Source organism: Prionailurus viverrinus, chromosome C1, assembly GCF_022837055.1.
Source record: "Prionailurus viverrinus isolate Anna chromosome C1, UM_Priviv_1.0, whole genome shotgun sequence".
In the NCBI taxonomy this organism is placed as follows: Eukaryota; Metazoa; Chordata; class Mammalia; order Carnivora; family Felidae; genus Prionailurus; species Prionailurus viverrinus.
In genome coordinates, this window is record NC_062568.1 from 92,947,194 (window position 1) to 92,971,502 (window position 24,309).

General features: G+C 37.1%; 1 protein-coding gene and 1 long non-coding RNA gene across 5 annotated transcripts in view; one reads left to right on the forward strand and one right to left on the reverse strand.

Annotated features, from left to right (window-relative positions):
- The window catches only part of LOC125172362 (uncharacterized), a 77,122-nt gene extending 61,328 nt beyond the window's left edge, over positions 1 to 15,794 (reverse strand). The window contains exon 1 of the long non-coding RNA XR_007154708.1: positions 15,674 to 15,794. This is a non-coding gene — a long non-coding RNA (uncharacterized LOC125172362). The remainder of the gene's footprint in view (positions 1 to 15,673) is intronic.
- The window catches only part of NCKAP5 (NCK associated protein 5), a 969,870-nt gene that overhangs the window by 786,443 nt on the left and 159,118 nt on the right, over positions 1 to 24,309 (forward strand). The gene's annotated exons all lie outside the window — the stretch shown is intronic.

Sequence of the window (24,309 nt, forward strand, 5' to 3'; positions counted from 1 at the left end):
CAGGATGACAGGAGGAGTCTGTCGTGATATTGTAGGGATGGTGAGTGACACCAGAGCCTGGATGGCAGAGCACCGCCAGTGGTGATTTGTTATCCTGCGTGATCAGAGAACTTTGGTGGCTTCATTGTGGATATCTGTTAAACGTGAAAACATAGTAGGAATGTGCGGCAGGGGTTCTCATGCAATAAGCTCTGGGAAGGGTATTCACTTGTCTGGAGTATGGAGAATGGCCTTTCTGAGAAGCAAAGGACACTTTGAAAGATCACACAGCTTCTGCAGGGCAGGATTCTCAATTATTAGATGCCCCATGCAAGGTTGGTTTGGAGTCAAGTAAGAGTAGCAGAGAATATGGGGAAGAATCTTCCAGGTTATGGCAAGATGTGATTTTCCCCTCTTTGTAATGTATCCAAGGCCATCTATAGACTTGCTTCACCCTCAACAACTTCATTTTTCTTTTTTTTTTCCCCTTTCTGACACAAATTCTTTACTTTAGCCAAGCAGAAATACTTTTCACTCCACAGAGCATAACATAGGTTTTCCTTCAACTGTTCCATTTTGTATGTCATTCCCCTGTTGGAAATGCTGTTCCTCCCACCCCTCCCATCCACCCCTGCTATCCCTCTTCTTTCACTTAATCAATCTAAAGCACCAAATGTAGGTTAGTGCTGGGGATTCGGTGGTGAAATGCATTTCCTCAGCGGTTGTAGTCCACAAGTACCAAGGAGAATGTGGTGCTGTGGTGAGAGGCGCAAGAGATGCTACAGGGTCAGAGCAGCAGGGCAGGAGGACTAACCCTGGTGGGTCCCGGGCTTTGGGAAGGACTAACAGAGGAAGGAATGCCTCCTTGTGAGTCTAGAAACATGAATAGACATTTGTTAGGGGACGAGGAAGAATATAAACACAAGCCTGAAGAAACAGCCTGTGCAAAGATGTGAAGGCATGGGGAAGGTCTCCCTCCTCCTTCCAATCCTGTTTTATATGTATATGCTTTGGAAGTGCTCCTGGAATAAAATTATGCCATCCCCACCCCTCAGTGTCCTACACACACTTGCTCACCAGGTTCCAGGCTGTACTGATATGTCACCTTGTAAGTAGGCTACTTTATTTTCATACGTGTTTACTCTTCATTCCCAAGTCAGTTGGCCCTGGCCTTAATTGTCCATGTATCATGTCTAAATGCTGTGTTATGATGTGCTTCTTGTCACCATTATGTAACGGTCAGGGGTACAAGTGGTCTTTTATAAGGAAGTCAGGGTATGACTGCTAGTCTTCACTTGCTTGCTTTAGCTTTTATCTTCATAGGGACCACGACCTTGCCTTATTGACCTTAGAATCTTCCCAGTACTTAACTTAAACAAAGGTGAGCCTCAGTAAATGTAGAGTGAATTAAGGATTGAGTGAATCTCTGAGGCACATGGAAAGGCTTGCCAACAGAGGAGGTTAGAAGGAAATGGCTTCACAAATGAGGCCACCATGAGGAGTGGAAAAGAAAGAAGGAAGTGTGCACAGTCCTTAGGGTACTGTGCACACAAGAGAAGAAAGACTTTGCAATATTGTGTTGAGATAAGCTGGAACAGCTGAGGAGAACTTCATCTCTCCTTTTAAGTGAACTGTAGTTTTGTTGACGTTGTTTCTTTTGTTTTTTTGCATTTGCTTTATGTCTTCCTATTGCCAGTGAGACCTCAGGGTCTCATCAGTGTTTCATCTTGGAATTGTTTGTTCCCTGGAGCTGTAGAGAATTTTGTTGCATAGATATGCCTTTAGCCGAGGAACTGATGTTTCTATATTTTTTCAGAGGTATGAGTTTTTCTCTCTCCTGTCCCAACCCCCTACCCAAATTTTAAGTTACTTAATGGAAGGCACCTGGCTTCATGTTCTTTGTAGCCTCCTAAAACTAGATGTGTCCCAAATATCGCTTTCAAGAGCGTACAGCTGCCTCTGCATAAACCATCCTCCTACCTGAGACATTGAAAAATCTCAAGTCATAAGACCAACATGGCGAACTGAAATGCCATGAGGGGCTGAGCCAGTCGAAGGAATAAGCAAAGGACTTTGTGTACTCCACTGCCAGCTCCAGCCAGGTGTGACCACATAGAAATGCTGATGAGGTGTTTCCATAGCTTTAGGTATTTTAACAACCTGGAAATGCAGGCTTTTGTGGTCAGTCTCTCAATTTTTAAATATAGGCACCCAACTCAACTATTTGGTAATACCAAAGAGCTCCAGTAAAACATCTGTGGGCTGTATTTGGTCTTCAACCTGCTTTTCTTTCTTGGCTCTAGAGAGGGTGGGTTTATCTTACAATATGATGTACATGCTCAGAACACCTGGTACAAGACTTCACAGTCATATTCCCAGTACAGCCAGAATATATTGCTGTATTCATTATCTCAATAACAATTCATTGATCACCTACTGAGGACACAGGTTTTCTTTTTTTTTTTTTTTCAATAAGGAGACAGGTAATATGAATAAACAATTGTGCGATCGAGTAGTAAATGAGACAAATATTTACGAGTTGAGAAAAGAATGATTAACACTATCTGGGGTGTGAGGAAAGTCTTAGGAGGTGCTGGCCACGAAACTGAACAAGGAACAGTTGTTTGTTCTAAAAAGCAATTTGCAGACTAAACTCCAGGCTAAGCTTAATACTGGAATTTATATCAACCACACATCCTGGCTTTAATCAGAATTCGAAAATCATAAAATCGCCTTAACCTGATTTGGTCTCCTTTGGTCTCCCCAGTCCCATCCAACCATATCAGGTTAACCCGCTGAGCTCCGGAGGGAAACAGACACCTGTGAGGAGCATCATGCTAATTGAGTCTTCTGTCACTGTGCCCTTCAACAACAATTCTTTCTAGCTTTTTATCAGAGAAAGAATCGAGTTAAGCTGAGTTAAGAAAACTAATGAAAAATGAAAAGCCCTCTGTGGCTACGGTTTGTTTTAAGGATTTTAACATTAAATGGAGGTTTAAAACCTGAATATAAATCAACAGTATATTGAAATAGACTAAGTGATTGAAATGTAAATTCAAGAAATGTACCTTATAGCATGCAACATTCAGGCTGTATATATTTTTTCATATTTCAAACGCATAAGAAAACCTGATGATCCTGGATTTAGTGAATTTCATGCAGTAAATGTTTATCACAGGAACCTTAAAAGCTCCCCCAGTAAAAATTGTTATAAGTATTGCATTTTTATGAATTTTGGGTAAATGTAACAATGGATTTGGGAATGCAAGGGATAGAAAGTACTGAGAAAGGAATGGTGATGTTTACCTGGGGATTTGATTATGCAGATTAAAGCATTAATTTCTTGGCACTCCAAGTCATAGAATGTCCATTGCTATCAGTGGATGTCACACCAGGGAAATCTTATTCCTGGCACAAAAAGATTAAGTAACCCAAACTCTGACATGAAAGACCAGTGTTTCCAGGAGCAAAAAGCAATTTGGCTTTGTTCTAACACTTCTCTTGCCATGAGGGTACACTTGTCTGAGACCTACCCTGACATAATCAAGAGCCACTTTCTGGAACCGGGCAGTGATTTTGCAGTCTGCTGCCAACTATCCAGGAGACTCCAGAACAAGTGTTTAACCTATCAGAATATCATTGAAGTCTTGGCTGCATGGGTCAGGGAAGGGAGGGGAGAATGAGGGATATACACCAAAAAGGCACATAGAAGCATCTGGAATCTCTCAGCAAAGCCTGCCCAGACCAGGCTGTGTCTCCATGAGGGGAGAACTTCAGGCAGGTCTGAAGCTCAGTGTAACTTGGGGTGGTCAGACACTAGAAACAAATGGGATTGGCCTTTAGTTGTGCCTGGACTTCTGCCGTTGCTAACAAATATGCTGGGACTAGGTTCACAGTGGCTTCCAAACTGGTCAGAAAGACAGAGATAAATAATACCAGGACAGGGTGCTTTCCTTCCCTGATGATCCATGCATGGCTTGTGTACCTGGCTGCCCCAGAACAGTTGGGACTGGCTTCAAGGAGAAAGGAACACCTACCTACCTACCACCACTATGATACATAAATACATACACAAGCCCCAGTCAAATTTTCCACAACTCTGATGGAAATCTCTGAACAAGTGAGGTAATAGGATACTTTTGTGTGGTTGAAAAAATAAGAAAATACCACATTCTCCTGTCCATAAAGTCATTTTTATACAATCAAGTTGTAGCAGCTTTTTTTTGCCTATAAAGCAGCTTGTATCCCTTACCTGGGTCAATTTCTATCAATAACTGTCAGACTCATGTCTCAAAATCAAGATCTAAAATAATGCCTGATTTTTCTGCTTTGAGGTCACTTTATACCTTATTAGCAGACAAGAATCATCCCACTGAACCCTTACTAGAAACCTAGATTATTAATGCTTTTTTTTTAAATACAAGAAAATGAAATTCGTAGAGGCTGTTGCATTTTTTCAGCCATGGTCCTTCTTCTCCTGCTTCAGAGCTTCATCTCATCTCCAACTTCACCTTCATCACTTTCCCCAGGCTTGCACACGCAAAGAATACTGCAGTAGCTTTCAGCAAATCATCCGGTTAAATGGCATTTAAGGATCTGTTTGGATTTAGCAATGTGCTACACTTTATACAAATCAAATAAAATACACTGGGGTGATGTCCTAATAATCTGAATTATGGACTAAACCACTGTGGGCATAATTGATATTTCCCTGAATAAGGGCACTGAATCTAATAATATGGTAACATGATCAAATGACTTTCCCTAGAAACATGTTTATGCCAAGGAATAATAGATTCGGAATATTACATCTCAACTTTCAAGATCGTGTAATCTACCCGCCTCGCCATCTGATAGTTAGATTGATTTGCGCCTGGTACAAGGTCACATAGTCTCTTTAGAGCAGGCTAGAAGCCAGGCACTCTGATTCCCAGCATCGTACCTTTCCCACCATGAGCATGCAGTAATACATTTGAAATTTACCTAAATGAAGGACGAGGGTGCGCTTGTCCTAAGAAATTTGCTTGTGGCGTAATGGGCAGCTTTGGGAAATGTTTTTTTTTTTTTAACTTTTTAAGTGTTTACTTATTTTTGAGAGAGAGAGAAAGAGAAATCAGGGGAGGAGCAGAGAGAGAGACACACACACAGAATCTGAAGCAGATTCCAGGCTCTTAGCTGTCAGCACAGAGCCCAACGTGGGCCTCGAACTCACGAATGGGGAGATCATGGCCTGAGCTGAAGTTGCAGGCTTAACAGACTGAACCACCCAGTTGCCCCTAGGAAATGGTTTAGCTGGAGTGAGCTGGCTGTAAACATCCAACTCCCTGTGGGAGAGGACCAAAGAGGTTGAGGCAAGGGGCAGGAGACACTGTGTAGTTGGGCAGAAAGATTTGCTGAGATCCAAGCTGGCTGGGATTCAAGTCCACACTCCACCACAGGTTGCTTGGGTGAGGACAGTTTGCTGCGATTCCCAGAATCTTAACTTTCCATCCAAACAAAGCATGGAAAGATGTCCAAAATGCCAAGCACATTGCTTGTCACAGAGTAGAAGTTGAACAAATGCTGCCTTCTTTCCTTTCTCTGTCTATGAGGTCATTGGCCTGTGTGGGGGAGGCAAGGGAACAGGGAAAGTGCAATAAGTGATCCATTTGCTCAGCAGGAATATTTTTGATAAACCAGTCTGAGGTGTTAGACCCAAAATGAAGTCAGTGTCTCTCTGCTCTTGGCTTTTTGGTTGTTTTTGGATTTTCCTGGGAATTTATACTTCTGGGGATTCTCTGGGAATATTTAGCTCTAAGGAGATCCTTATGGGTTTTTAGCTCTGTGGCTCAGAGTGAATGTTTAAGCAACAATATGTGTATGAGATACGCTAGTGTTGGATAAGTGGGATATACCCTGAATTAGCTACGTATCTAATCTAGGGGAATGTGGGCGGCATATGGCCAGAATCATTGGAGAGTCTTAGAAGGCAGTAGGCTTTTTTCCTACATGAAGTGAAAAATTTGCTTATAACCTCAACATGTCCAGGGACCTTGTGAAGCCTATCTATTAATTTCCTTAATTAAGAAATTAATCCTAAATTAAGATTTAATCTATGCTGATGATGTGCACTATAACTGTCCTTTTACCTTTATTCATTCACCTTGTATTGGATACTTTCTATTTCATATCCTTCTTTTCCTTCATACCTGTTTTCAAAACTTTGCCAAGAGTGCTAGATCCCTGAATATTCACCTTTGTAAATTCAAAGTACAAGTTCTCTTAAGAGAGATAATTGTCTTCATTTTTTTTTCCTTTTTAGGATTGTTTTTCTCTCTTAAATAGCAAAATATTAAATGGGAGGGGATAATGAATAAAGGATCATGTCATAGGAATCATATTGCATAATAGGTATATTTGAAGGCAATTTTAATGTGAAGAAAATCAGAATTTCAAAATAGAGTGTATTGTGCATTTTTTGTTATGAGATGCATACAGATGTTTTCCAATAAGTCTTGCTCATATTTTGCCATTATATTTGACATTGTTCAAGGCAAGCATTGAGATCCTTGAATTAATGTAAAAATCTTATAATAATATGAGTGCAAAATTCCATTACTATGAATGCTGTAGCAGAATTTGCCGTAAGAATGAGAAAAACTGAAAGAGATAATCTGTAAGCTGCTGCTTCTGATGCAAAATTATCTTCTCATTACAATCTCTTGTCCATTGCAAGAAGGAAGAAACAACAACTCACTGCATGAATCCCATATCAAAATAGAACATTGGAGATGTTCATGTGTGCCCTTTGTTCAGCTAGACGGATTATCACAATTGATTGTTCACTAAGCTTCCAGACTGTTTATTTTAGTAGCTGAATTTTGCTATTCTCTGACCAGATTGAAAAAAAAAAAACCTTAAGATCCACATGGTATATTATTAATTCAACCAATGGTTGTGACCTGTTCCTAGGGAATATTTGCATTAGGTATCATCTACCCCCAAGAGATTCACTTGTTCACTTTCCCAGTCAATTCGCCATAGTACACAGCCCCAGGCAACCACTGATACGCTTTCTGTGACTCTGGATTCATTTTGCCTTTTCAAGAGTTTAATATAAATGAAATCATATAATATATACTCTTTTGTGTCTGGCTTATTTTATTTAGCATGTGTTTGATATTCATCCATGTAGTTGCATATATCAGTTCTTCTACAATGACTTTTTTTTTTTTTAATTTGTGATGAGATATGTCATGAATACTACATCAGAGGCACTCATGGAAAATGTTCAGCAAGTTACATGACAAGCTTTTTGGTTACAGATGCATTTGTGTCTCAGTTAATAGTTTAAAATGTCCCCAGGACTTGGTGTACTTATGCAGTGTTGCCAAATGGGTGGATATATATATCCTTAGCTGGATTCTAAGCAAAATAGTTTAATAAACAAATAAGTTAGGAAAAGGTCTTTGGAGTTAAATACACCTGAGTTGCACTTCAGTCTTTGCTACTGACAAATGTCTTGAACTTGGACAAGCAATTTTGCCTCTAAAGTTCTAGTATCTCCTCTGTGAAAGGGAAAAAAAGTAAGAACAATAATATTTGTCTCTTAGTTGTTGTATGTGTCTTGGAGTTAAGTGAGATAGTGTATGTGAAGTACATAGTATAGTGTATTAAACTGCTGATAATAGCTAATTAATTATATTTTTGGCCCAATTTTTTATACCACATTGACTCTTAATGCTCAAGGCATTTTGGGGGTTTAATAACTTTTCATTGGCTTTCATTCTCAAGCATTTTGATAATTGTCTTCAACCACTTTGGAAATACTTACATAGTGTTACAATATAAATATGACCCATTTCCTACTTATGAAAAGTATTAATAAGTTAAATTATTAAAATTAAAATAAAAGTTAATGAAATTATTAAAATTAGAAATATAATTGAAAGCCAGCAGTATTTTCATGACATGGAAATGTGCCTATTTCTTACATATTCATAAAATCCTACACAAATATCATGGAATACTAAAACGGACAAAGCTGTATATTAGAAGCATATACAATTTATAAAAGTGACTGTTATTCTTATTACATTAGAAATGGCAATAACCTCCCAGAAGCTAATCTAGTTCTGCCAGTGCTACGTTGTATGACCTTGGACAAGTCATTTAAATTATTTAGGTCTCACTAGGTAAAATGAGGGATTTGGCAAGAAACAGAAATCCTTCTTTCTCTTAATCTTGGGGGGTTGGGGTGGGAGAGGAATGGAATGGGGGTATGGACTCATTGAATGCTGAGTCAGCATGAAATAATATAAGGGGGGGTTATAGTCTGTACACATAGACTTGAAAGCCAATTCTGAAATTTAACTCTAAATTTATTATATCACATTAAATGCTTAGTACTGGAAAATACAGTTTTCATTAGTAGAAACAAAATTTTAAGAAATTTTTGAAAATTTGGTGGTTATTGAGTTCACCAAGGTAGCCTGACATTAAAACACACTAAAGCCAAGAAGTTTCTTCTATCTCAGTAACAACCCATTGGAAAATGTAATTGGGAAAAGATTCCATTCATAATATAAATAAAAAATCTGAACTACCTAGAAATAAACCTAATAAGATACATGTAAGATCTAAGTGAATGACAAAACTTTTTAATGAGAAAAGGAGGGAAGAAATGAATAAATGGAAATAGTATTGTATATCCATGAAATGAGAAAAGTCAATGTTATAAAAATGTTATTTCTTCTAGAGCCAATCTGAAATTGAATGCATTTTCAATCAAAATCCAACAGAATTCTTTATGGGATTTTCCAAGCTGATTATAAAATACACCTGGGAGGGTAAAAATGTTCTCCAGTAACCAAGACAGCTTTCAAAATAAAGCACTACACAAAATGTGGTGTGGAAAAATTATCCTTTGATATTTCAGAATACACAAAAATACTGTAATAATTAGAATGGTGTGGGTTTGAACCAAGAAGAGATAAATTGATTGATGTAAGAGAAGTCCAAGAACAAGCCTATTTTTAAGTAGGAATTTATTTTATGATAAAGGTGGCAGTGAGTAATAATGAACTATGCGTAAATGGTTGGAGGACATTTGGCAATCCGTTTGAAAAAAAATAATAATTACAGCCCATGTTATCATAAAGAAATATAAAATTTTACATGCATTAATATCATAAATATACAAAACCATATAAATACTGAAGGAAATACAGAATTTTTTTTTTTAAGAGAGAGAGAGTACAAGCAGGGGAGAGGCAGAGGAAGAGGGAGAGAGAGAATCTTAAGCAGGCTCCATACTCAGTATGGAGTCAAATGTGAGGCTTGATCCCACAACCCTGGGTTCATGACCTGAGCCAAAATCAAAAGTCAGATGTTCAACTGACTGAGCCACCTAGATGCCTGCAGAAGAATATTTTTTTTAATCTTAGTGTATTAGATGCTTTCTCAAACAAGGTATAAAACCAAGACATATTAAAGGAAAGAATTTTTACATTTGATTACTTCACAATTTAAAAATTTGTGTTGACCAAGTATTCCATAAACATAGGTAAACATAAGTAGCAGACTGGGAGAAATAATTTAACATATATTATAATAAAGGATTAAACTCTATAAATAGATAACTTGTGAATTAGAGTTAGAATTTTACGTTAGAAAAAGATGCAGAAAGAAGACAAAAAATGAAAATAGGCAGTTGACAGGAGAGGAAACACACATAGCTAAGGTAACATGAGAAGATGCTGACCTTGCTACTAAGTAGAAACTGAAACACAACATACCTTTTCTCCCCCAACATACTAGCGTAAAAAAAATTTAATCATATTAAGTGCTGTCCAAGAGTTTGCTACGTGCAAAATAGTGTTATTTCAGGAAATGGATACTCTAGTCCTATAGTACACATATAGTAGTGTTTCAACACACAGACATATAAAAGGTATTTGGAAAAATACTATCATTTACTACATTGAACACAGTGTCATTTCACTGAATGGATATGATAGCCATTTTGTAATGCACGTAGAAAGGCATAAAAAAAATGCTAGAGAGGATCATCATGCACTGTCATTGAAAATCTAAACTCCATGCAATGCTGGTTAAGTACAGCAATTCTTGGGTAGCAATTTAATAGTAAAACACTACTCTTTGACTTAGCAATTCCATAGATCCAGTGTTTACAGAAGCCCTCATTCATGTTAAAGGGTGACATGTAAAAGGTTGTACATTGTTTTCAATAGCAAATTAGTAGAAACAACCTAAATGTCCATCAAAAAACTATGCTACACACATGCTATACAGTATTATGTGACAAATTATGTTCAACTATATTTACTCACCAAGAAAGATCTCTAAAATATAAGTAAAGTTGCAAACCTGTACAGATCACGTGATACCATTTATATTAAATACACGTGTGTGTATGTATGTATATATGTCTGTGTGTGTGTGTGTGTATATATATATATATGGGAAATAGTCTGGAAAATTACATGCTATATTCTAACAGTGGCTGCGTTAGGGAAGGGAATAGGATGAGGGATGGCCACATGACTCTTTCTTGTATTGTTTGAATTCTTTACAGTGAAAATGTATTCATATATTACTTATATAGTTGAAAAGCATTACTTAGAATAAAAGTAAATTAAAATAACATCAATGGCAGGAAAATGTTATAAATTTGAGAATAATACAATAATTTATGTATATAGAGACATGCTATAGACACATAGGCAAGCATACACATACGTTTATAGCGATGGACTTCTGAGAATGTCTAATATGTGTATTTCGTATGGCTCAAAACAAATGACTCATAATTGCAAGGAAGATTCTGTTTGTCTATATCTTAAAATGCTAAGCTGTCCTTAGTGAAACCTTACAGTGGGGAGTAGTGAGGGAAGGGAAGAACAAAGTTGAGAAGGAGTAGGGGGAAGCAGAAGTAAGTATTCTCCAGGCCTTAAATGAGGATGTCAGGGAAGTGGAAAGATAGAAATGTGTCTCTGTAGGGGAAAAAGTTGGTCTCGTGGCTTTTTTTTCAAATATGTGGGAAATATGTGTATTATTCAGGGCAGAAGAACACTAGAACTTTTAAGTTAGCAAGGGGAAAACATTGAAACACATAGCAAATTAAAATATTGAATTGGTAAGAGAAAAGGGAACAATATAATGTAAGATATCTAAAGTAAGATAGACCCCAGCTGAGATCTTCAGATTGTGTTAGAGAATAACACCCAATGGTAAGCGATTGATGTAAAAAAAACAAAAAAACAAAATAAAAAAAAAGCAGTGAAGGGGAAATGAATGAATGAATAAGTAAAGATCCCCAAATAATGCAAACATAAAACAGTTATGGAGGAATTATAACAGATAGAGTGAAATTTAAGATTAAAAGCCTGAAACAGACAAAGAGAGACATTAGATAATAAAAAAATTATAAGCCATGAATAAAAATTTAGTCATAAAATTGTATGCACCAAATACCACAGCAGCTACTTTACAAAGCAGCCAGCCTAAATGCCAAGAGAATGTAGTAAAAAAATATACTACCTACTATTATGGGAAGACTTCAGAACACAAAGACATGGATTCTTTTAGAAATGGGCAACTTTGATAGACAAATAATAGGTAGGTAGGCTATAAAGATACAGATAATATAATCAATAATCTTGACATAATAGCTATATACAAAACCCTGTATCATTTCAATAAGGCATATCCATTATTTTCATATGCCTTCAGAACACTTGGAAAGATCAATTATGCCTTGCTACAGAGAAAACCTTAATGAAATAAAAAGTGTGTGGATTTTATAGGCTGTTTCTCTGATAATAAGCTGACAATAAATTGTAAAAAGTTATCAAATGTATTGTTAATTGGAAATTATAAACTATACTCCTAGACAATCCTTGGATCAAAGACGATGGCAAATCTGGTATTACAGACTATCTAGGAAGCCATGAAAAGATACAGACTTCAGCCCAGAATCTATGGGCAGGTAACAAAAGCAGAAGCTGTGTATGGGACATAGCAAAATGGAAATTGAATATCTTTAAATGTTGTTAGTATTAGAAAGGAGAGAAAAATAATGAAGTGACTTAATCCACATTTTAAGAAATTATAAGACTTTTTAAAAGGCTTATTCATTTTTGAGAGAGAAAGAAAGAAAGAAAGAAAGAAAGAAAGAAAGAAAGAAAGAGTGCATGCAGGGGAGGGGCAGAGAGAGAGAGGAAGAGACAGAATCTGAAGCAGGCTGAAGGCTCTGAGCTGTCAGCAGAGAGCCCAAAGCAGGGCATAAACTCATGAACCATGAGATCAGGACCTGAGCCCAAGTCAGACACTTAACTGACTGAGCCACCCAGGTACCCTTCATTTTAAGAAATTATGAAAAGGACAAGATAAACCGAAGGAAAATACAAAGTGGAAATTACCTAATAGTAAAAGCTGAAATTAATAAATAGAAAATTTATATGTGTGTTAATATGTATATTTCCAAAAGATATTTTTAAATTACCAATAAAATGTTAATCTTCTCATTTAACCAAAAAGAAATAAGGAAAGAAAAGAGGAGAACTGAACTATATTAGAATGAGAAAACACAGAGTCACAGAAGATACGAGAGAAAAAAATATAAAAGTTTATAATAAATACACATCCAGTCTATAGCAACACATTTGAAGTCACTATTGCCTAAAAAAATATAGACCAAAAAAACAAAAAATGAAGTGTACAGCAGAAGACCCTGGAAAGGTGATTAAAGACTAACCATTCACAAAGTTCCCGGAATGGATAGGCTTATAGCTGAGCCTTGCCTGACCTTTAAACAAGCATGTAATACCAATAGTATCTGAATCATTTCAGATTATATGAAAGATGAAACCATCATAACTATAACACAAAACCAGGGAAAGATAGTACATATATGAAAACTGTAGATACGAAAACTGTAGAATCAAGAAATATCTTTAACAATACACTATAACCAAATGAGGTAGTTCCAGAAATGCCCGGGTGCTTCGATATCAGGAAGTATGTCAACATAACGCAGTATAACAACTTGAACAAATTAAAATAGAAAAGCCATAGGACCAAGATGAAAGATACTGGAAGTATACTTGAAAAGCTCAGTACCCATTCCCACTAAAATTTCTAAGAAAGATGGAGAAGATGGAAACAAATTACATATAATAGAATATATGTAGCAATTCTTTGGCAAACAAAACCCCACAGAAATAATTTCAATTAAAATCTGAAAATAAACAATAGTGCTTGATATCACCATTATTGTCCTACATTGTATTGGAGTTTCCAGTAAATGCAGTAAGACACAAAAATGAAATGGCAGATATAAATTTTGGAAAAGGAGAACTTAACAACTATTTCTTTTACTCATTTTAAAATACATACTTGGAAATCATCTCTAATTTCTTTTAAAGTAGTAAAAATGGTAACCTTGTTCATTTGAAGGCAAAATAAAACAAAAATTAGTAGCTCCTGCCTATTGTTGTAATAAACACCTAGGAATGGAAACAGAAAGTCAACTCCTCTTGTAGTCAGGGCTCAAACTGTAAGGCATTTTGGAAGACATTTTAAAAGAAATACACTGAGGAAAAAAAAAAAATAAATAAAGGTAGTGGACCCCATGATAGAAGTCACACACCAAAATATTAGAATTAGATTAAATTATTTTAACATGGTTTTGGAAGAATAGATGCTTAGGAAGAAAAAAATTAAGAAAAGTGTGAAAAAGAAGAAATGTCAGGAGGACCTGTGTCCTTAGATAAGAACATACAGTAAATGTACTCTATTTAAAATCAACATGGTCTTGGGGTGCCTGAGTGGCTCAGCTCAGTCAATTAAGAATCTGGCTCTTGGGGCACCTGGGTGGCGCAGTCGGTTAAGCGTCCGACTTCAGCCAGGTCACGATCTTGCGGTCCGTGAGTTCGAGCCCCGCGTCAGGCTCTGGGCTGATGGCTCAGAGCCTGGAGCCTGTTTCCGATTCTGTGTCTCCCTCTCTCTCTGCCCCTCCCCCGTTCATGCTCTGTCTCTCTCTGTCCCAAAAATAAATAAACGTTGAAAAAAAAAAAAGAATCTGGCTTTGATTTTGGCTCAGGTCATGATCTCCTGGTTCGTGAGTTTGAGCCCCAGGTTGGGCTGTGTGCTGGCAGTGCAGAACCTGCTTAGGATTCAGTCTGCCCTGCTCTCTGCCCCTCCCCCACTAACTCTCTCTCAAACTAAATAAATAAACATTAAAAATAATCAATATGGTCTTGGCATAGGGATAGACAAACAGACCAGGGGAATGGAATACAAGATTCAGAAATAGATCTCAATATATTTGAAAATATAACATGTAATAAAGTCAGAATTTTAATTCTGCAGAAAATGAGTGGATTATTTGAAAGATGGTGGTTATACTACCAGCCAACTATCTGTAAAAAAATAGGTATAGAGAAAACAGTTCTACTTGGTTATCATATTCCCTATAAACAAACAAACTCTAGGTAGAGTACAGATGTCAATGTAACAGAAATGATAGATATTACAAACTAATACAGGATCCCACATGTGTAATCAAATGAAGACCCCGAAGCTATAAAAGTGAATATATTTGATTCTATAAATAATAAAAACTTTGTGTACTTAAAAAAATACCATTAACACAGTTAGTAGACAGATGGATTCAGAGGAAAAAATATTTGTGACACAGAAGACAAATATCTGTAGTATACAAAAAGCACTTACAAATTGACAAACGGAACATGCAATACACTAGATAATGGAGCAAATATATGAGAGAGTAGTTTATAGAAGTGCAAACCCAAATGGTCAACAAACGTTTCAAAAGATACTGAAATTCACTAGAATTCATGGTAATTAACATTTAGGCAGCAATTAGATATATTTTAATCCAATTATAGCAATAATTAGGAGAGAAATAATACTAATTTACTGTAATGAATATCATGGAGAGGTTACTCTCGTGTTTATGATGTGTTACAGTTTTGGAAAGCCAGCCATCAGTATGTACTAAAATTAGGGGCACCTGGGTGGCTTATTGGGTTAAGCATCCGACTCTTGATTTTGGCTCAGGTCATGATCCCAGGGTTGTGAGATCGAGCCCTGCGTTGGGCTCCACATTGATAGTGTAGCCTGCATAAGATTCTCTCACTCTCTCCCTCAGCCCCTCTCCCCTATTTGTGTTCTCTCTCTCTCTAATAAAAATAAAAATATTTAAAATTAAAAATACATCTTTTTCAGCCAGGATTTCTACTCCCAGGACTCTTTTGCTGTAGAAATAAGAAATTAGCCCATGACACTAAAACAGTACAGAAGGGGAAACAAAAGTATATCAAAGACCTCTATAAGCCTTTAGAAAAGTAAAGTTAGTCAAGTAATAGGAGCAGAATTAATGAAGTGGAAGAAGTTGCAGCCTAAGTATTGGCACTGGGCAAGTAACTCTCCCTGCAGAACTCTTTCAGGGTAACTTTGGTAGACCCTCAGGCGCTAGAGAGAGGAGGGTTGTGTCTGTGGCTAGACCTCCAGATTCACTTCACTCATCACCACTCACACCCATGCACAGAGCAGTAAAGGGTTGATCCTGTGAAGAAATTGAGCAGGGAGCATTCCGTGCTAAGGATACTAGGGCTGCAAAGGAGTTAAGTGAAAGTCTGCATGCTGCACTATAGAGTCCCATCCATACCTGCCCTTCTTCTGTCCAGCTGCCAGAACATCAACATGCAGATATATAACACCCTGCTTCCAGCCCGGGAAAGGGCTTGGAGGATTCATTTCAGAAATGATGAACAGCTTCCAATTCCTGACATTTGGGGCTCTCCCCGGTGGGAAGGTCAGTTCATCATCCTCATTGAGCCCAGCCACAGACAAGCCCCGCCCATGAGCAGAGGCTTCTAATCAGCTGTTAGAAATACTTTCTCCTATGTTTATGGGCAATCAAGAATGAGCAGCCATTTCAGGATAAATTCAAAAATAAAAGACACCAAAACAAATGGGAAAGAGAGACCCAGACGTAACAGAAATATGAGAGAAAATACTAAATCCATCGGTAAAGAAATTACTACCCTGAAAAGAGATGAGAGAAATTTAAGAATTCTTCGCTATTAAACTGTGGTAACCAAAATAAAAGATTCAATGGAAGGGTTGTAGTGTTAAATATAGGTAATCTTCCAGAAAGTTGAGAAAAGAGATGAAATATTAGAATCCCCAAAATAAGGAAATTAAAGGAACAATGCAGGAGTAAGGAATAGGAATACCAGAAAGAGACGACAGAAAATAGAAGGCAATTATGAAATGAATAAGGTAATTTCCAAGCAGGAAAAAGCACAAGCATTAAAACTGAAAAGTCCAATGAGTACCTAACGCAGGGATTGAAGAAACACCAACGTGAAATGTATCATGAAATTTTAGAACACTTGGGGAAAAAAGAAGCTCCTTAAAGGCAGGAGTCATCAAGGGGTTAAGAGGGCAATTATAGGTCACAAAATAGGAACTACAAACAGAATGGCATCAGATTTCTCAGTAGCATCACTGTTGGGCTGACAGTGAAATGATGTGTTCAACCTGCTATAACCAACCAAACATTAATCAAGCGTGAGGGTAGACTAAAGATACTTTCCAGCTTATGGGGACTCAGACTAAAACTAGCAGGTGTCCTGTTTCTTAGAGCTACCATAGAGTAGTAAGCGGGAAAACGTGATATTCTCCTAATGGAGGATTTGACACAGCAAATCAACAAAGAGAAGACTGAAAATGATGGTGAAGGGTAGACCCACAAATAAAATGTTGTGCAGCAGGCTCTGAAACCAGTTCACCCCAGGGCTCTGGGAAGGGGCTCTAGGGAAAAAAAAAAAAACAAAAACAAAAACAAAAAAATCAGGAACTTTAAGAAAAAGGAAACTTTATATCTGAGCATATGGAAAATATTGAGGTCATTTGGAGATTTATAACAAAAAATACAGGTTTTCAGAACAAAACAGGATTTTGTTAAAGCTACTTCTAAGAAAATAAGGGGTTGTTTCTTAAAAGTGTCACTATTTTGAAATAGTATTATGAAATAACCTATTACAAATAGTGCAGTTTGGTTAACTGTGCAATCAATGGCCCTGATAATATAATTGTTATGGATTTAAATAGCAATTGCAGGGGCACCTGGGTGGCTCAGTCGGTTGAGCATCTGACTCTTGATTTGAGCTCAGGTCATGATCTTGCAGTTTGTGGGTTCAAGCCCCACATCAGTCTCTGTGCTGACAGCATGGAGCCTGCTTGGAATTCTCTCTCTCCCTCTCTCTCAGTCCCTCCCACTGTGTCTCTCAAAATAATAAATATATTTAAAAAATAAATAGCAATTGCAGATTACTGTGTTGGAAGGATAAGAAGGGGCAGGAGGAGAGGGTGTGTAACAGGAGATGTTAGTCTTTATTTACTATAATGCAAAGTCAGTAGATGATGTCTAAAGTTGATAAATCAAGAAATAACTGTAACACATGTTAGCAAAGCATTTTTGAGAGGCAGTACCTCTTTTTAACAGATACTGCCTTAATTTGAATCCTAGTTCTGCAACTTCCTTGCTGTGTGACCTTAAGAGAGTTCCTTAATGATTCTGAACTGTGATTTTCCCACCAGTAATAAAAGATAATGAGAATTAAGTGACATATGTATATTTTTATTACTTTTAAAAAAATTATTTCTTATAACTGGAAGTTTGTACTTTTTGATCTCTACCCATTTCTCCCACCATCCACCCCTCACTTTTGGCAATTGCCAATCTATTTTTTGTTTCTATGAGTTTGTGGCTTTTTGCTTTTTGGACGTTTTGGGTGTTTGTTTGTTTGGTTTTTTTTTTGGTTTTTTGTTTGTTTTGTTTTTTAGCTTCCACATATGAGTGATATCATTCAGTATTTGTCTTTCTCTGTTTAATTTCATTTAGGATAATGTCCTCAAGGTCTATCAAGTTGTTGCAAATGGCAGGATTTCCTTCTCTTTTATGGTTGAATAATTCTCCATTGTGTGTGTGTGTCTGTGTGTGTGTGTGTATTTTCTTTATCCATTCATCCATCAATGGACACTTTTGAACATTGTTTCTAGGTCTTGGCTCTTGTGAATAATGTCGGAGTGAATGTGGAAGTATCGAGGTCTATTAAAGACAATGATTTCGTTTCCTTTGAACATATATACTCTAAAGTGGAACTCCTGGATCACATGGTAGTTCAATTTAAAAAAAAAAATTTTTTTTTGAGGAACCTCCATACTGTTTTCCATAGTGGCTGCATTTATTTACTCTTCCTCCAACGGAGCACAAGCATTCATTCCCTTTTCTTTATATTCTCACCAGCACCTGTTATTTCTTGTCTTTTTGATACTAGCCATGCTAGCAGGCGTGAGGTGATTTTTCTTTATGGTTTTCTTTTGCTTTTCCCCGATGATTAGTGATGTTGAGCACTTTTCATGTACCTGTTGGCCAGCTATACATCTTCTTTGGAAAAAGTGTCTATTCGGATTCTCTGCCAGTTTTTTAATCAGATTATTTCTTTGCTGTTGATATATGGGTTCTGTATGTATTTTGGATATTGACCCCTTATCAGATATATGGTTTGCAAATATGATCTCCCTTTCAGTAGGTTGGCTTTTCATTTTTTTGATGTTTTCCTTTTCTGTGTGTATATTTTTAGAATGGTATCTGATACGCAGTAAGCACTTTATAAGCCATAACTATGATGATTATTCCAAAAGCTGAAGCCAAATACCAGGGAAACCAGTAGTAGATTATAGGCCCAAGAGGTAAAGAAGGGTGGGATAAGAGACTTTTAATTTTTTGTTTTAATTATAAACCATTTAGTAATATTGGAATTTTAAACTTTTATGTATTTTATGTGGATAAAATAAAATTAATTGACATGAAATTAACTGGCAGTTAAAGATTAAAAGGAAAACAATGAGAATAGGGCTATGATAAGTATAATAACTATTTCAGTGAAAATTGGAACAAAGAAAAATTAATCAATCCAGGAAAGGCAGGGAAGTGAAAAAAAATCAACAGACATCCCCAACAAAGAGAAATTTGAACAAACCTGTTGTAGGAAAAAAAGAGTAAAAATGCAAATAAGTGACATTAGGAATTAGAAAATGGTGTGAACTACAGATAAGGAGAGCTTTATACCAGTAAAATTGAATGCATAATGTTCTATAGAAGATAAAAGAAGAAAATCATCTCAAGAGAAGGTAGGAAACCTTCGCCGCCCAATGACCCAGAAAGAAGCTGGAACAGCAAAGATCCTTCCCTCAACAAAGCAGCAACACCTTCACAAGAGTGTACTACCTGATCTTTTTGACACAGATGGTTTTTATCATTACTTAAACCATTTCAGCTGGGAAGTTTTCTCTCCCATTCTAGAAGGGTAGGCTAACTCAGATAGTGACATTGGGCAACAAGAGCCCACATGAACACGGAGTCTAAGCCTCTACTCATGAAACACATACGGAAAAAAAAAACCCACAATAATCTTAAATGTTGATACATAACATCCTACGGAGACTTGCCTTTTATTCCAAGTCAGTGGTTCCCTATGAAGCTGTTCCTGCGAACAACAAAACTGGCACAAAACAAGGTGGGCATGATTTTGCTGCCAACCACAAGGACCACTTCGAGAACTCCCCCAGTGTTCTCAGCTCTGCGGTCTGGGAGGTAAAAGGAATGCAGCCTTCTCTCATCTATGTTTGGTGGACTGAAGTCCACAGCGAAATTTGAACTGTGTTAAGACGCAGGACGTATAACAGTCTTTATCTGGCTTTCAGTTCTAGATTGCTGTTATTACCAGCAAGGTTCTTTCTCTACTTCTCCCCATGCTCACTTTCCTCAAGTGGCTCTTACAATAATGGCAGTTACATTCTTAGAAAGGCATATTTATAGCTTCATGGATACATAGATAAAATATGTGCATTTCTACATCCATGGGGGAGGGGAATGAAGAGTTAACCAGCCTTCTTCCCCCTTAATCAATAGAACTTTATGTCACATGTTCCAAAAGTTATGAAATGAACTAGGAGCAACACCAAACAAGACAGTTTGATGTTTTTCTCTATCAATCACATTCAATTGAAGTATTTAAAATCTTGTATGTCATTTTCCCTGTTGTTCATATCAAATTCCGTGGGTCCCTTGTTTTTCAAATACATATTTGACCTCTTCTCAAATGTACCATTTTTTTCTTTTCAAATCTAAACACTTGTAAGTAAAAGACCAACCCTCTTCTGTAGATCACTAAGCAATTTTGGGAAAAGGTAAGAAATGGGAGGAAAGGGTATTTTGGCCATACTCAGTATTAAAGAAAGTCTTATGATTTTGATGCATGAAGGAACTTTCCTCATTTCCCCCTGCAATGCAGTCTTTATAAAGACCAACACGTTGTTTGAAAAATCCAGTGATGTATTAAAAGTTACAACAAATTATAACCAAGCAAAGCTAATTCCAGTAGCACAAAGAAACTGTACCTTTAGTAATTTCATTAATGTAATCCTCTAATTAAAAAAATAAAGATGGGCGCCTGTGTGGCTCAGTTGGTTAAGCGTCCAACTTCGGCTCAGGTCATGATCTCATAGTCCATATGTTTAAGCCTCGCATTGGGCTCTTTGCTGACATCTCAGAGCCTGGAGCCTGTTTTAATTTTTTTTTTCAACGTTTATTTATTTTTGGGACAGAGAGAGACAGAGCATGAAGGGGGGAGGGGCAGAGAGAGAGGGAGACACAGAATCAGAAAGAGGCTCCAGGCTCCGAGCCATCAGCCCAGAGCCTGACGCGGGGCTCGAACTCACAGACCGCAAGATCGTGACCTGGCTGAAGTCGGACGCTTAACCGACTGCGCCACCCAGGCGCCCCATGGAGCCTGTTTTAGATTCTGTGCCTCCCTCTCTCTCTGCTCCTCCCCTGCTCACATTCTGTCTCTCTTTCTCTCTCTCTCAAAAATAAATAAACATTAAAAATTTTTAAAAATAATAAAAATAAAAAAATTCATATGATCATCTCAATGGTTGCCAGAAATTATATTTCATTAGTTAAAGAGAAAAAAAAAAGCTAAAAGATACTTGATAATAATTGTCTATTAGAATCCAAGAGCAAGTATCATTTTTAATATTGAAAGTTGAAATATTTAAATTCAAATCATAAAAAATATAAATAAATTTTTATGTACTGCTATTTAATTTTTACTGGTCAATAAGAAAACTGAAGATATATGTGGCATATGTATGAAAGAAAGACACATAGTCGTTCTTTTTTCAATTTTTTTTAATGTTCATTTATTTTTGAGAGAGAGAGAGAGAGAGAGACAGAGTGGGAGTGGGAGAGGGGCAGAGAGAGAGGGAGACACAGAATCTGAAGCAGGCTCCAGGCTCTGAGTGGTCAGTGCAGAGCCTGAGGCAGGGCTCGAACCATGAACTGTGAGGTCCTGACCTGAGCCAAAATGGGACATTTAACTGACTGAGCCACCCAGGCACCCCAAGTTGTTATTATTTCTGAAAACATTATCCATGAAATCCAAGGTATTCCTAGAAAAACTTTACAGAGAGAAAATTCTTTAATGTATAATATAAAAGTAGAAAAACTTCTACACCATTTCTACATATCGACTAATTAGAAAATTATCACAGGAAATGCATTAATATTAACACAATAAACACAAATAAGAAATAAGCCCGTTTAAGAGCTCTATGAATCATAGGTGAGGCAAACTATAAAATTGTATTGGATAGTAAGAAATATATATTATGGAAGAATGCAGTGTCCATGGATGAGAAGACTTAAGAATAACTATTTTAATTCCCCAGATTGATGAAAATTAAATCAGATCCTGTTAGGCTATTTTATGTACTTTGATAAGAACTAGAAACTGACAAAAATTTTAAAAACTGACATCCAGTATTTGGCACGTGAAAAGCAAATATAGTTGAGTATGAATTGGTACGTGTGTGTGTGTGTGTGTGTGTGTGTGTGTGTGTGTGTGTGTGTGTAAGGCTATTTGGTTCCTTATTGCAAAAATGTATGGGAGCCTGGGTGACTCAGACAGTTAAGTGTCTGATTCTTGATTTCAGCTCAGGTCATGACCTCACAGTTTGTGAGTTTAAATCTTGCATCTGGCTGTGTGCTGACAGTGTGGAACCTGCTTGTGATTCTCTCTCTCTCCCTCTCTCTCTGCCCTTTCCACACACTCTCTCTCTTTCTTTCTCAAAATAAATAAACTTTAAAAAAAATGTAAGTATATATGTACTCAGTCTCAGAAATGCTTAATCTTGGTTTCTCTGCTGCAGAAATTCTTGCACACATTCATGTATAGATTTATTGTGGTGTTTATTGCAACCTTGTTCAGAACAATGACTTGGAAACAACCAAAGTAGGATGGTTGGTTCTTCCATGTGCTACAACCCTGTGAAGTGAGAAAAATGAGTAAGATTTACCTACATCTACTGAACACAAAAATAATTTCAAAATATTCTGTTTCATAAAGAAAAGAAAATGAAAATTTGGAGAACAATATTCATAGTACTGTCATCAGCTCATATATGTGTGTGTGTGTGTGTGTGTGTGTGTGTGTGTGTGTGTGTTAGTATGTGTTTTAAGATACAAGTTTTATTATTAGTCAGGTATGCTGAGGCCAGCACATGAGGAGACCATCACCATTGAAAAGATCCTTTGTTTCAGTTCCAAGAGAATGATATATGCCATTGCTATGCAGGGGCTGCCCAGGGAAGCACCAGGGTTGATCATGACGAAGGAGTTCAGGGAAAACGTGAGCAAGGACCTTTACTGTGGTTTATGCTGGAAGGAACCGGTGAGGCAGAGTAAACAGATTTAGGACTGACTAGTTTGAATAATTTCAGCAGGCTCTGGGGTGAAGGGATGCCCTTAGGTGTCTGAAGTTTAACCCTGAGGTAATTAGGGCAGGGGTACAGTGTGACAGTGTAATAGAGTAGAAGAGTCCAATAAAGGAGATAGTTGAGGAGTAGGGGCTTTGGATTGGTTAGTTTGCATATGAAAGACAACCCTTCCATGAGTATATATTACAGTTAGGAAATGGCCAACCCTAGGAGAAATCATCTCTCTAGGGTCGGCAAGCCTCCGCCATGTGAAAGCATCAAAACTACATCAAACAAACAAACAAAAAAGCATAATTAATGCAGCATGTGTTTGTAAATTCTGGAAGGATGCACACCATATATAAACCACGGTTACTTCTGGGAAAAAGAACTGATCGGGGGTGGAGAAGAGGGGGAAATTGTTAAAAATACTTTCACTTTTACTCTATATGCTTCTATGTTATTTGAAGTTTTATTATAAGGATATGTATTTCTTATGATAAACATTTTTATATTTATAATAAATATATATTCATATACAATTGTTTTAAATTAAAAGGCCACTGAATGCCATTGATCCACTTGATATTCTTTTGATAATTACTCTATTTTGTTCTTCTAAACACTGACCAGCTTCCGGATGTCACTGAGCAGATGATAAATATGTACCTTTATCTGCCCCAATGAGAGGAGAGTTGCTTTGTACTATTTTCACTTCTGCTGGAAGCAATATTAAGGATATTCAAGTACTCAGTAGATGGGTAGAGTAAGGTCAACTGTGCTATTATCTCTGTGGTGTGATTTGGGGATGACTCATGTCCCCAAAATATCTTTTTTTGTTGTCAACCACCAGAGCCCACATTGCACCTTGGTCCTTTGTTCCTTGGATTAAAATACTGTTTACTCTCCTGAGTTCCTGGTAACTCAGCAAGGGGGAAAACAGCAAGGGATTATCTGACCTTAGCACTTAGCGTAATAATCAGAAGTACCAATGAGCCAATCATCTCCCCACTTCCTTCAAAAAGCAACCAAACAGAACATTGAACAGCAATGACAACAATAAAAACTGGAGTCCCACTTACAAGAACTTTCTGGTATTTTTTTTATTTCTGTGCATGTCACCGAATATAATTTTTGAAACTTGGAAAGGAGCTCAAAAGGGTAACATGAGAATGGATACTTCAGTAAAGCCTTGGTGGAGGGTTAAAGGAAGCTGAAAGGAAGTAAACTCAAACCTTGCTTCTGCTTCTGCTTCTGCTTCTGCTTCTGCTTCTGCTTCTGCTTCTGCTTCTGCTTCAGTTAGAAGAAAGGAACAGACCTTGAGTCTTATCTGTCACGTCTTTGGACTGTAGTAGGGACCAAGGGATGAAAAGTCGTCCTCACTAGTCATGTAATCTGAAAATCTGTCTGGAACGCCAGATAGAGAATATAAATACCTCTTATGTCTGTATCAACAGCAACAGAACAACCCTA